We start from the raw sequence: 13950 nt of genomic DNA on the forward strand, positions 1-13950 counted from the left end.
GGGGGGTGCCTGCGCCCCCGGCGAGGGGGCTCCCAGAAGCCAGGGGGGCGGGCCGGGGGTGGCGGCTGGGAGCCCGATCGCGGGGGGTGCCTGCGCCCCCGGCGAGGGGGCTCCCAGAAGCCAGGGGGGCGGGCCGGGGGTGGCGGCTGGGAGCCCGATCGCGGGGGGTGCCTGCGCCCCCGGCGAGGGGGCTCCCAGAAGCCAGGGGGGCGGGCCGGGGGTGGCGGCTGGGAGCCCGATCGCGGGGGGTGCCTGCGCCCCCGGCGAGGGGGCTCCCAGAAGCCAGGGGGGCGGGCCGGGGGTGGCGGCTGGGAGCCCGATCGCGGGGGGTGCCTGCGCCCCCGGCGAGGGGGCTCCCAGAAGCCAGGGGGGCGGGCCGGGGGTGGCGGCTGGGAGCCCGATCGCGGGGGGTGCCTGCGCCCCCGGCGAGGGGGCTCCCAGAAGCCAGGGGGGCGGGCCGGGGGTGGCGGCTGGGAGCCCGATCGCGGGGGGTGCCTGCGCCCCCGGCGAGGGGGCTCCCAGAAGCCAGGGGGGCGGGCCGGGGGTGGCGGCTGGGAGCCCGATCGCGGGGGGTGCCTGCGCCCCCGGCGAGGGGGCTCCCAGAAGCCAGGGGGGCGGGCCGGGGGTGGCGGCTGGGAGCCCGATCGCGGGGGGTGCCTGCGCCCCCGGCGAGGGGGCTCCCAGAAGCCAGGGGGGCGGGCCGGGGGTGGCGGCTGGGAGCCCGATCGCGGGGGGTGCCTGCGCCCCCGGCGAGGGGGCTCCCAGAAGCCAGGGGGGCGGGCCGGGGGTGGCGGCTGGGAGCCCGATCGCGGGGGGTGCCTGCGCCCCCGGCGAGGGGGCTCCCAGAAGCCAGGGGGGCGGGCCGGGGGTGGCGGCTGGGAGCCCGATCGCGGGGGGTGCCTGCGCCCCCGGCGAGGGGGCTCCCAGAAGCCAGGGGGGCGGGCCGGGGGTGGCGGCTGGGAGCCCGATCGCGGGGGGTGCCTGCGCCCCCGGCGAGGGGGCTCCCAGAAGCCAGGGGGGCGGGCCGGGGGTGGCGGCTGGGAGCCCGATCGCGGGGGGTGCCTGCGCCCCCGGCGAGGGGGCTCCCAGAAGCCAGGGGGGCGGGCCGGGGGTGGCGGCTGGGAGCCCGATCGCGGGGGGTGCCTGCGCCCCCGGCGAGGGGGCTCCCAGAAGCCAGGGGGGCGGGCCGGGGGTGGCGGCTGGGAGCCCGATCGCGGGGGGTGCCTGCGCCCCCGGCGAGGGGGCTCCCAGAAGCCAGGGGGGCGGGCCGGGGGTGGCGGCTGGGAGCCCGATCGCGGGGGGTGCCTGCGCCCCCGGCGAGGGGGCTCCCAGAAGCCAGGGGGGCGGGCCGGGGGTGGCGGCTGGGAGCCCGATCGCGGGGGGTGCCTGCGCCCCCGGCGAGGGGGCTCCCAGAAGCCAGGGGGGCGGGCCGGGGGTGGCGGCTGGGAGCCCGATCGCGGGGGGTGCCTGCGCCCCCGGCGAGGGGGCTCCCAGAAGCCAGGGGGGCGGGCCGGGGGTGGCGGCTGGGAGCCCGATCGCGGGGGGTGCCTGCGCCCCCGGCGAGGGGGCTCCCAGAAGCCAGGGGGGCGGGCCGGGGGTGGCGGCTGGGAGCCCGATCGCGGGGGGTGCCTGCGCCCCCGGCGAGGGGGCTCCCAGAAGCCAGGGGGGCGGGCCGGGGGTGGCGGCTGGGAGCCCGATCGCGGGGGGTGCCTGCGCCCCCGGCGAGGGGGCTCCCAGAAGCCAGGGGGGCGGGCCGGGGGTGGCGGCTGGGAGCCCGATCGCGGGGGGTGCCTGCGCCCCCGGCGAGGGGGCTCCCAGAAGCCAGGGGGGCGGGCCGGGGGTGGCGGCTGGGAGCCCGATCGCGGGGGGTGCCTGCGCCCCCGGCGAGGGGGCTCCCAGAAGCCAGGGGGGCGGGCCGGGGGTGGCGGCTGGGAGCCCGATCGCGGGGGGTGCCTGCGCCCCCGGCGAGGGGGCTCCCAGAAGCCAGGGGGGCGGGCCGGGGGTGGCGGCTGGGAGCCCGATCGCGGGGGGTGCCTGCGCCCCCGGCGAGGGGGCTCCCAGAAGCCAGGGGGGCGGGCCGGGGGTGGCGGCTGGGAGCCCGATCGCGGGGGGTGCCTGCGCCCCCGGCGAGGGGGCTCCCAGAAGCCAGGGGGGCGGGCCGGGGGTGGCGGCTGGGAGCCCGATCGCGGGGGGTGCCTGCGCCCCCGGCGAGGGGGCTCCCAGAAGCCAGGGGGGCGGGCCGGGGGTGGCGGCTGGGAGCCCGATCGCGGGGGGTGCCTGCGCCCCCGGCGAGGGGGCTCCCAGAAGCCAGGGGGGCGGGCCGGGGGTGGCGGCTGGGAGCCCGATCGCGGGGGGTGCCTGCGCCCCCGGCGAGGGGGCTCCCAGAAGCCAGGGGGGCGGGCCGGGGGTGGCGGCTGGGAGCCCGATCGCGGGGGGTGCCTGCGCCCCCGGCGAGGGGGCTCCCAGAAGCCAGGGGGGCGGGCCGGGGGTGGCGGCTGGGAGCCCGATCGCGGGGGGTGCCTGCGCCCCCGGCGAGGGGGCTCCCAGAAGCCAGGGGGGCGGGCCGGGGGTGGCGGCTGGGAGCCCGATCGCGGGGGGTGCCTGCGCCCCCGGCGAGGGGGCTCCCAGAAGCCAGGGGGGCGGGCCGGGGGTGGCGGCTGGGAGCCCGATCGCGGGGGGTGCCTGCGCCCCCGGCGAGGGGGCTCCCAGAAGCCAGGGGGGCGGGCCGGGGGTGGCGGCTGGGAGCCCGATCGCGGGGGGTGCCTGCGCCCCCGGCGAGGGGGCTCCCAGAAGCCAGGGGGGCGGGCCGGGGGTGGCGGCTGGGAGCCCGATCGCGGGGGGTGCCTGCGCCCCCGGCGAGGGGGCTCCCAGAAGCCAGGGGGGCGGGCCGGGGGTGGCGGCTGGGAGCCCGATCGCGGGGGGTGCCTGCGCCCCCGGCGAGGGGGCTCCCAGAAGCCAGGGGGGCGGGCCGGGGGTGGCGGCTGGGAGCCCGATCGCGGGGGGTGCCTGCGCCCCCGGCGAGGGGGCTCCCAGAAGCCAGGGGGGCGGGCCGGGGGTGGCGGCTGGGAGCCCGATCGCGGGGGGTGCCTGCGCCCCCGGCGAGGGGGCTCCCAGAAGCCAGGGGGGCGGGCCGGGGGTGGCGGCTGGGAGCCCGATCGCGGGGGGTGCCTGCGCCCCCGGCGAGGGGGCTCCCAGAAGCCAGGGGGGCGGGCCGGGGGTGGCGGCTGGGAGCCCGATCGCGGGGGGTGCCTGCGCCCCCGGCGAGGGGGCTCCCAGAAGCCAGGGGGGCGGGCCGGGGGTGGCGGCTGGGAGCCCGATCGCGGGGGGTGCCTGCGCCCCCGGCGAGGGGGCTCCCAGAAGCCAGGGGGGCGGGCCGGGGGTGGCGGCTGGGAGCCCGATCGCGGGGGGTGCCTGCGCCCCCGGCGAGGGGGCTCCCAGAAGCCAGGGGGGCGGGCCGGGGGTGGCGGCTGGGAGCCCGATCGCGGGGGGTGCCTGCGCCCCCGGCGAGGGGGCTCCCAGAAGCCAGGGGGGCGGGCCGGGGGTGGCGGCTGGGAGCCCGATCGCGGGGGGTGCCTGCGCCCCCGGCGAGGGGGCTCCCAGAAGCCAGGGGGGCGGGCCGGGGGTGGCGGCTGGGAGCCCGATCGCGGGGGGTGCCTGCGCCCCCGGCGAGGGGGCTCCCAGAAGCCAGGGGGGCGGGCCGGGGGTGGCGGCTGGGAGCCCGATCGCGGGGGGTGCCTGCGCCCCCGGCGAGGGGGCTCCCAGAAGCCAGGGGGGCGGGCCGGGGGTGGCGGCTGGGAGCCCGATCGCGGGGGGTGCCTGCGCCCCCGGCGAGGGGGCTCCCAGAAGCCAGGGGGGCGGGCCGGGGGTGGCGGCTGGGAGCCCGATCGCGGGGGGTGCCTGCGCCCCCGGCGAGGGGGCTCCCAGAAGCCAGGGGGGCGGGCCGGGGGTGGCGGCTGGGAGCCCGATCGCGGGGGGTGCCTGCGCCCCCGGCGAGGGGGCTCCCAGAAGCCAGGGGGGCGGGCCGGGGGTGGCGGCTGGGAGCCCGATCGCGGGGGGTGCCTGCGCCCCCGGCGAGGGGGCTCCCAGAAGCCAGGGGGGCGGGCCGGGGGTGGCGGCTGGGAGCCCGATCGCGGGGGGTGCCTGCGCCCCCGGCGAGGGGGCTCCCAGAAGCCAGGGGGGCGGGCCGGGGGTGGCGGCTGGGAGCCCGATCGCGGGGGGTGCCTGCGCCCCCGGCGAGGGGGCTCCCAGAAGCCAGGGGGGCGGGCCGGGGGTGGCGGCTGGGAGCCCGATCGCGGGGGGTGCCTGCGCCCCCGGCGAGGGGGCTCCCAGAAGCCAGGGGGGCGGGCCGGGGGTGGCGGCTGGGAGCCCGATCGCGGGGGGTGCCTGCGCCCCCGGCGAGGGGGCTCCCAGAAGCCAGGGGGGCGGGCCGGGGGTGGCGGCTGGGAGCCCGATCGCGGGGGGTGCCTGCGCCCCCGGCGAGGGGGCTCCCAGAAGCCAGGGGGGCGGGCCGGGGGTGGCGGCTGGGAGCCCGATCGCGGGGGGTGCCTGCGCCCCCGGCGAGGGGGCTCCCAGAAGCCAGGGGGGCGGGCCGGGGGTGGCGGCTGGGAGCCCGATCGCGGGGGGTGCCTGCGCCCCCGGCGAGGGGGCTCCCAGAAGCCAGGGGGGCGGGCCGGGGGTGGCGGCTGGGAGCCCGATCGCGGGGGGTGCCTGCGCCCCCGGCGAGGGGGCTCCCAGAAGCCAGGGGGGCGGGCCGGGGGTGGCGGCTGGGAGCCCGATCGCGGGGGGTGCCTGCGCCCCCGGCGAGGGGGCTCCCAGAAGCCAGGGGGGCGGGCCGGGGGTGGCGGCTGGGAGCCCGATCGCGGGGGGTGCCTGCGCCCCCGGCGAGGGGGCTCCCAGAAGCCAGGGGGGCGGGCCGGGGGTGGCGGCTGGGAGCCCGATCGCGGGGGGTGCCTGCGCCCCCGGCGAGGGGGCTCCCAGAAGCCAGGGGGGCGGGCCGGGGGTGGCGGCTGGGAGCCCGATCGCGGGGGGTGCCTGCGCCCCCGGCGAGGGGGCTCCCAGAAGCCAGGGGGGCGGGCCGGGGGTGGCGGCTGGGAGCCCGATCGCGGGGGGTGCCTGCGCCCCCGGCGAGGGGGCTCCCAGAAGCCAGGGGGGCGGGCCGGGGGTGGCGGCTGGGAGCCCGATCGCGGGGGGTGCCTGCGCCCCCGGCGAGGGGGCTCCCAGAAGCCAGGGGGGCGGGCCGGGGGTGGCGGCTGGGAGCCCGATCGCGGGGGGTGCCTGCGCCCCCGGCGAGGGGGCTCCCAGAAGCCAGGGGGGCGGGCCGGGGGTGGCGGCTGGGAGCCCGATCGCGGGGGGTGCCTGCGCCCCCGGCGAGGGGGCTCCCAGAAGCCAGGGGGGCGGGCCGGGGGTGGCGGCTGGGAGCCCGATCGCGGGGGGTGCCTGCGCCCCCGGCGAGGGGGCTCCCAGAAGCCAGGGGGGCGGGCCGGGGGTGGCGGCTGGGAGCCCGATCGCGGGGGGTGCCTGCGCCCCCGGCGAGGGGGCTCCCAGAAGCCAGGGGGGCGGGCCGGGGGTGGCGGCTGGGAGCCCGATCGCGGGGGGTGCCTGCGCCCCCGGCGAGGGGGCTCCCAGAAGCCAGGGGGGCGGGCCGGGGGTGGCGGCTGGGAGCCCGATCGCGGGGGGTGCCTGCGCCCCCGGCGAGGGGGCTCCCAGAAGCCAGGGGGGCGGGCCGGGGGTGGCGGCTGGGAGCCCGATCGCGGGGGGTGCCTGCGCCCCCGGCGAGGGGGCTCCCAGAAGCCAGGGGGGCGGGCCGGGGGTGGCGGCTGGGAGCCCGATCGCGGGGGGTGCCTGCGCCCCCGGCGAGGGGGCTCCCAGAAGCCAGGGGGGCGGGCCGGGGGTGGCGGCTGGGAGCCCGATCGCGGGGGGTGCCTGCGCCCCCGGCGAGGGGGCTCCCAGAAGCCAGGGGGGCGGGCCGGGGGAGGCGGCTGGGAGCCCGATCGCGGGGGGTGCCTGCGCCCCCGGCGAGGGGGCTCCCAGAAGCCAGGGGGGCGGGCCGGGGGAGGCGGCTGGGAGCCCGATCGCGGGGGGTGCCTGCGCCCCCGGCGAGGGGGCTCCCAGAAGCCAGGGGGGCGGGCCGGGGGAGGCGGCTGGGAGCCCGATCGCGGGGGGTGCCTGCGCCCCCGGCGAGGGGGCTCCCAGAAGCCAGGGGGGCGGGCCGGGGGAGGCGGCTGGGAGCCCGATCGCGGGGGGTGCCTGCGCCCCCGGCGAGGGGGCTCCCAGAAGCCAGGGGGGCGGGCCGGGGGAGGCGGCTGGGAGCCCGATCGCGGGGGGTGCCTGCGCCCCCGGCGAGGGGGCTCCCAGAAGCCAGGGGGGCGGGCCGGGGGAGGCGGCTGGGAGCCCGATCGCGGGGGGTGCCTGCGCCCCCGGCGAGGGGGCTCCCAGAAGCCAGGGGGGCGGGCCGGGGGAGGCGGCTGGGAGCCCGATCGCGGGGGGTGCCTGCGCCCCCGGCGAGGGGGCTCCCAGAAGCCAGGGGGGCGGGCCGGGGGTGGCGGCTGGGAGCCCGATCGCGGGGGGTGCCTGCGCCCCCGGCGAGGGGGCTCCCAGAAGCCAGGGGGGCGGGCCGGGGGTGGCGGCTGGGAGCCCGATCGCGGGCGGTGCCTGCGCCCCCGGCGAGGGGGCTCCCAGAAGCCAGGGGGGCGGGCCGGGGGTGGCGGCTGGGAGCCCGATCGCGGGGGGTGCCTGCGCCCCCGGCGAGGGGGCTCCCAGAAGCCAGGGGGGCGGGCCGGGGGTGGCGGCTGGGAGCCCGATCGCGGGCGGTGCCTGCGCCCCCGGCGAGGGGGCTCCCAGAAGCCAGGGGGGCGGGCCGGGGGTGGCGGCTGGGAGCCCGATCGCGGGGGGTGCCTGCGCCCCCGGCGAGGGGGCTCCCAGAAGCCAGGGGGGCGGGCCGGGGGTGGCGGCTGGGAGCCCGATCGCGGGCGGTGCCTGCGCCCCCGGCGAGGGGGCTCCCAGAAGCCAGGGGGGCGGGCCGGGGGTGGCGGCTGGGAGCCCGATCGCGGGGGGTGCCTGCGCCCCCGGCGAGGGGGCTCCCAGAAGCCAGGGGGGCGGGCCGGGGGTGGCGGCTGGGAGCCCGATCGCGGGCGGTGCCTGCGCCCCCGGCGAGGGGGCTCCCAGAAGCCAGGGGGGCGGGCCGGGGGTGGCGGCTGGGAGCCCGATCGCGGGGGGTGCCTGCGCCCCCGGCGAGGGGGCTCCCAGAAGCCAGGGGGGCGGGCCGGGGGTGGCGGCTGGGAGCCCGATCGCGGGCGGTGCCTGCGCCCCCGGCGAGGGGGCTCCCAGAAGCCAGGGGGGCGGGCCGGGGGTGGCGGCTGGGAGCCCGATCGCGGGGGGTGCCTGCGCCCCCGGCGAGGGGGCTCCCAGAAGCCAGGGGGGCGGGCCGGGGGTGGCGGCTGGGAGCCCGATCGCGGGCGGTGCCTGCGCCCCCGGCGAGGGGGCTCCCAGAAGCCAGGGGGGCGGGCCGGGGGTGGCGGCTGGGAGCCCGATCGCGGGGGGTGCCTGCGCCCCCGGCGAGGGGGCTCCCAGAAGCCAGGGGGGCGGGCCGGGGGTGGCGGCTGGGAGCCCGATCGCGGGCGGTGCCTGCGCCCCCGGCGAGGGGGCTCCCAGAAGCCAGGGGGGCGGGCCGGGGGTGGCGGCTGGGAGCCCGATCGCGGGGGGTGCCTGCGCCCCCGGCGAGGGGGCTCCCAGAAGCCAGGGGGGCGGGCCGGGGGTGGCGGCTGGGAGCCCGATCGCGGGCGGTGCCTGCGCCCCCGGCGAGGGGGCTCCCAGAAGCCAGGGGGGCGGGCCGGGGGTGGCGGCTGGGAGCCCGATCGCGGGGGGTGCCTGCGCCCCCGGCGAGGGGGCTCCCAGAAGCCAGGGGGGCGGGCCGGGGGTGGCGGCTGGGAGCCCGATCGCGGGCGGTGCCTGCGCCCCCGGCGAGGGGGCTCCCAGAAGCCAGGGGGGCGGGCCGGGGGTGGCGGCTGGGAGCCCGATCGCGGGGGGTGCCTGCGCCCCCGGCGAGGGGGCTCCCAGAAGCCAGGGGGGCGGGCCGGGGGTGGCGGCTGGGAGCCCGATCGCGGGCGGTGCCTGCGCCCCCGGCGAGGGGGCTCCCAGAAGCCAGGGGGGCGGGCCGGGGGTGGCGGCTGGGAGCCCGATCGCGGGGGGTGCCTGCGCCCCCGGCGAGGGGGCTCCCAGAAGCCAGGGGGGCGGGCCGGGGGTGGCGGCTGGGAGCCCGATCGCGGGCGGTGCCTGCGCCCCCGGCGAGGGGGCTCCCAGAAGCCAGGGGGGCGGGCCGGGGGTGGCGGCTGGGAGCCCGATCGCGGGCGGTGCCTGCGCCCCCGGCGAGGGGGCTCCCAGAAGCCAGGGGGGCGGGCCGGGGGTGGCGGCTGGGAGCCCGATCGCGGGCGGTGCCTGCGCCCCCGGCGAGGGGGCTCCCAGAAGCCAGGGGGGCGGGCCGGGGGTGGCGGCTGGGAGCCCGATCGCGGGCGGTGCCTGCGCCCCCGGCGAGGGGGCTCCCAGAAGCCAGGGGGGCGGGCCGGGGGTGGCGGCTGGGAGCCCGATCGCGGGCGGTGCCTGCGCCCCCGGCGAGGGGGCTCCCAGAAGCCAGGGGGGCGGGCCGGGGGTGGCGGCTGGGAGCCCGATCGCGGGCGGTGCCTGCGCCCCCGGCGAGGGGGCTCCCAGAAGCCAGGGGGGCGGGCCGGGGGTGGCGGCTGGGAGCCCGATCGCGGGCGGTGCCTGCGCCCCCGGCGAGGGGGCTCCCAGAAGCCAGGGGGGCGGGCCGGGGGTGGCGGCTGGGAGCCCGATCGCGGGCGGTGCCTGCGCCCCCGGCGAGGGGGCTCCCAGAAGCCAGGGGGGCGGGCCGGGGGTGGCGGCTGGGAGCCCGATCGCGGGCGGTGCCTGCGCCCCCGGCGAGGGGGCTCCCAGAAGCCAGGGGGGCGGGCCGGGGGTGGCGGCTGGGAGCCCGATCGCGGGCGGTGCCTGCGCCCCCGGCGAGGGGGCTCCCAGAAGCCAGGGGGGCGGGCCGGGGGTGGCGGCTGGGAGCCCGATCGCGGGGGGTGCCTGCGCCCCCGGCGAGGGGGCTCCCAGAAGCCAGGGGGGCGGGCCGGGGGTGGCGGCTGGGAGCCCGATCGCGGGCGGTGCCTGCGCCCCCGGCGAGGGGGCTCCCAGAAGCCAGGGGGGCGGGCCGGGGGTGGCGGCTGGGAGCCCGATCGCGGGGGGTGCCTGCACCCCCGGCGAGGGGGCTCCCAGAAGCCAGGGGGGCGGGCCGGGGGTGGCGGCTGGGAGCCCGATCGCGGGCGGTGCCTGCACCCCCGGCGAGGGGGCTCCCAGAAGCCAGGGGGGCGGGCCGGGGGTGGCGGCTGGGAGCCCGATCGCGGGGGGTGCCTGCACCCCCGGCGAGGGGGCTCCCAGAAGCCAGGGGGGCGGGCCGGGGGTGGCGGCTGGGAGCCCGATCGCGGGCGGTGCCTGCACCCCCGGCGAGGGGGCTCCCAGAAGCCAGGGGGGCGGGCCGGGGGTGGCGGCTGGGAGCCCGATCGCGGGGGGTGCCTGCACCCCCGGCGAGGGGGCTCCCAGAAGCCAGGGGGGCGGGCCGGGGGTGGCGGCTGGGAGCCCGATCGCGGGCGGTGCCTGCACCCCCGGCGAGGGGGCTCCCAGAAGCCAGGGGGGCGGGCCGGGGGTGGCGGCTGGGAGCCCGATCGCGGGGGGTGCCTGCACCCCCGGCGAGGGGGCTCCCAGAAGCCAGGGGGGCGGGCCGGGGGTGGCGGCTGGGAGCCCGATCGCGGGGGGTGCCTGCACCCCCGGCGAGGGGGCTCCCAGAAGCCAGGGGGGCGGGCCGGGGGTGGCGGCTGGGAGCCCGATCGCGGGGGGTGCCTGCACCCCCGGCGAGGGGGCTCCCAGAAGCCAGGGGGGCGGGCCGGGGGTGGCGGCTGGGAGCCCGATCGCGGGCGGTGCCTGCACCCCCGGCGAGGGGGCTCCCAGAAGCCAGGGGGGCGGGCCGGGGGTGGCGGCTGGGAGCCCGATCGCGGGCGGTGCCTGCACCCCCGGCGAGGGGGCTCCCAGAAGCCAGGGGGGCGGGCCGGGGGTGGCGGCTGGGAGCCCGATCGCGGGCGGTGCCTGCACCCCCGGCGAGGGGGCTCCCAGAAGCCAGGGGGGCGGGCCGGGGGTGGCGGCTGGGAGCCCGATCGCGGGGGGTGCCTGCACCCCCGGCGAGGGGGCTCCCAGAAGCCAGGGGGGCGGGCCGGGGGTGGCGGCTGGGAGCCCGATCGCGGGGGGTGCCTGCACCCCCGGCGAGGGGGCTCCCAGAAGCCAGGGGGGCGGGCCGGGGGTGGCGGCTGGGAGCCCGATCGCGGGGGGTGCCTGCACCCCCGGCGAGGGGGCTCCCAGAAGCCAGGGGGGCGGGCCGGGGGTGGCGGCTGGGAGCCCGATCGCGGGGGGTGCCTGCACCCCCGGCGAGGGGGCTCCCAGAAGCCAGGGGGGCGGGCCGGGGGTGGCGGCTGGGAGCCCGATCGCGGGGGGTGCCTGCACCCCCGGCGAGGGGGCTCCCAGAAGCCAGGGGGGCGGGCCGGGGGTGGCGGCTGGGAGCCCGATCGCGGGGGGTGCCTGCACCCCCGGCGAGGGGGCTCCCAGAAGCCAGGGGGGCGGGCCGGGGGTGGCGGCTGGGAGCCCGATCGCGGGGGGTGCCTGCACCCCCGGCGAGGGGGCTCCCAGAAGCCAGGGGGGCGGGCCGGGGGTGGCGGCTGGGAGCCCGATCGCGGGGGGTGCCTGCACCCCCGGCGAGGGGGCTCCCAGAAGCCAGGGGGGCGGGCCGGGGGTGGCGGCTGGGAGCCCGATCGCGGGGGGTGCCTGCACCCCCGGCGAGGGGGCTCCCAGAAGCCAGGGGGGCGGGCCGGGGGTGGCGGCTGGGAGCCCGATCGCGGGGGGTGCCTGCACCCCCGGCGAGGGGGCTCCCAGAAGCCAGGGGGGCGGGCCGGGGGTGGCGGCTGGGAGCCCGATCGCGGGGGGTGCCTGCACCCCCGGCGAGGGGGCTCCCAGAAGCCAGGGGGGCGGGCCGGGGGTGGCGGCTGGGAGCCCGATCGCGGGGGGTGCCTGCACCCCCGGCGAGGGGGCTCCCAGAAGCCAGGGGGGCGGGCCGGGGGTGGCGGCTGGGAGCCCGATCGCGGGGGGTGCCTGCACCCCCGGCGAGGGGGCTCCCAGAAGCCAGGGGGGCGGGCCGGGGGTGGCGGCTGGGAGCCCGATCGCGGGGGGTGCCTGCACCCCCGGCGAGGGGGCTCCCAGAAGCCAGGGGGGCGGGCCGGGGGTGGCGGCTGGGAGCCCGATCGCGGGGGGTGCCTGCACCCCCGGCGAGGGGGCTCCCAGAAGCCAGGGGGGCGGGCCGGGGGTGGCGGCTGGGAGCCCGATCGCGGGGGGTGCCTGCACCCCCGGCGAGGGGGCTCCCAGAAGCCAGGGGGGCGGGCCGGGGGTGGCGGCTGGGAGCCCGATCGCGGGGGGTGCCTGCACCCCCGGCGAGGGGGCTCCCAGAAGCCAGGGGGGCGGGCCGGGGGTGGCGGCTGGGAGCCCGATCGCGGGGGGTGCCTGCACCCCCGGCGAGGGGGCTCCCAGAAGCCAGGGGGGCGGGCCGGGGGTGGCGGCTGGGAGCCCGATCGCGGGGGGTGCCTGCACCCCCGGCGAGGGGGCTCCCAGAAGCCAGGGGGGCGGGCCGGGGGTGGCGGCTGGGAGCCCGATCGCGGGGGGTGCCTGCACCCCCGGCGAGGGGGCTCCCAGAAGCCAGGGGGGCGGGCCGGGGGTGGCGGCTGGGAGCCCGATCGCGGGGGGTGCCTGCACCCCCGGCGAGGGGGCTCCCAGAAGCCAGGGGGGCGGGCCGGGGGTGGCGGCTGGGAGCCCGATCGCGGGGGGTGCCTGCACCCCCGGCGAGGGGGCTCCCAGAAGCCAGGGGGGCGGGCCGGGGGTGGCGGCTGGGAGCCCGATCGCGGGGGGTGCCTGCACCCCCGGCGAGGGGGCTCCCAGAAGCCAGGGGGGCGGGCCGGGGGTGGCGGCTGGGAGCCCGATCGCGGGGGGTGCCTGCACCCCCGGCGAGGGGGCTCCCAGAAGCCAGGGGGGCGGGCCGGGGGTGGCGGCTGGGAGCCCGATCGCGGGGGGTGCCTGCACCCCCGGCGAGGGGGCTCCCAGAAGCCAGGGGGGCGGGCCGGGGGTGGCGGCTGGGAGCCCGATCGCGGGGGGTGCCTGCACCCCCGGCGAGGGGGCTCCCAGAAGCCAGGGGGGCGGGCCGGGGGTGGCGGCTGGGAGCCCGATCGCGGGGGGTGCCTGCACCCCCGGCGAGGGGGCTCCCAGAAGCCAGGGGGGCGGGCCGGGGGTGGCGGCTGGGAGCCCGATCGCGGGGGGTGCCTGCACCCCCGGCGAGGGGGCTCCCAGAAGCCAGGGGGGCGGGCCGGGGGTGGCGGCTGGGAGCCCGATCGCGGGGGGTGCCTGCACCCCCGGCGAGGGGGCTCCCAGAAGCCAGGGGGGCGGGCCGGGGGTGGCGGCTGGGAGCCCGATCGCGGGGGGTGCCTGCACCCCCGGCGAGGGGGCTCCCAGAAGCCAGGGGGGCGGGCCGGGGGTGGCGGCTGGGAGCCCGATCGCGGGGGGTGCCTGCACCCCCGGCGAGGGGGCTCCCAGAAGCCAGGGGGGCGGGCCGGGGGTGGCGGCTGGGAGCCCGATCGCGGGGGGTGCCTGCACCCCCGGCGAGGGGGCTCCCAGAAGCCAGGGGGGCGGGCCGGGGGTGGCGGCTGGGAGCCCGATCGCGGGGGGTGCCTGCACCCCCGGCGAGGGGGCTCCCAGAAGCCAGGGGGGCGGGCCGGGGGTGGCGGCTGGGAGCCCGATCGCGGGGGGTGCCTGCACCCCCGGCGAGGGGGCTCCCAGAAGCCAGGGGGGCGGGCCGGGGGTGGCGGCTGGGAGCCCGATCGCGGGGGGTGCCTGCACCCCCGGCGAGGGGGCTCCCAGAAGCCAGGGGGGCGGGCCGGGGGTGGCGGCTGGGAGCCCGATCGCGGGGGGTGCCTGCACCCCCGGCGAGGGGGCTCCCAGAAGCCAGGGGGGCGGGCCGGGGGTGGCGGCTGGGAGCCCGATCGCGGGGGGTGCCTGCACCCCCGGCGAGGGGGCTCCCAGAAGCCAGGGGGGCGGGCCGGGGGTGGCGGCTGGGAGCCCGATCGCGGGGGGTGCCTGCACCCCCGGCGAGGGGGCTCCCAGAAGCCAGGGGGGCGGGCCGGGGGTGGCGGCTGGGAGCCCGATCGCGGGGGGTGCCTGCACCCCCGGCGAGGGGGCTCCCAGAAGCCAGGGGGGCGGGCCGGGGGTGGCGGCTGGGAGCCCGATCGCGGGGGGTGCCTGCACCCCCGGCGAGGGGGCTCCCAGAAGCCAGGGGGGCGGGCCGGGGGTGGCGGCTGGGAGCCCGATCGCGGGGGGTGCCTGCACCCCCGGCGAGGGGGCTCCCAGAAGCCAGGGGGGCGGGCCGGGGGTGGCGGCTGGGAGCCCGATCGCGGGGGGTGCCTGCACCCCCGGCGAGGGGGCTCCCAGAAGCCAGGGGGGCGGGCCGGGGGTGGCGGCTGGGAGCCCGATCGCGGGGGGTGCCTGCACCCCCGGCGAGGGGGCTCCCAGAAGCCAGGGGGGCGGGCCGGGGGTGGCGGCTGGGAGCCCGATCGCGGGGGGTGCCTGCACCCCCGGCGAGGGGGCTCCCAGAAGCCAGGGGGGCGGGCCGGGGGTGGCGGCTGGGAGCCCGATCGCGGGGGGTGCCTGCACCCCCGGCGAGGGGGCTCCCAGAAGCCAGGGGGGCGGGCCGGGGGTGGCGGCTGGGAGCCCGATCGCGGGGGGTGCCTGCACCCCCGGCGAGGGGGCTCCCAGAAGCCAGGGGGGCGGGCCGGGGGTGGCGGCTGGGAGCCCGATCGCGGGGGGTGCCTGCACCCC

Source organism: Macaca mulatta, chromosome 13 (genome assembly GCF_049350105.2).
Source record: "Macaca mulatta isolate MMU2019108-1 chromosome 13, T2T-MMU8v2.0, whole genome shotgun sequence".
Classification (NCBI taxonomy): domain Eukaryota; kingdom Metazoa; phylum Chordata; class Mammalia; order Primates; family Cercopithecidae; genus Macaca; species Macaca mulatta.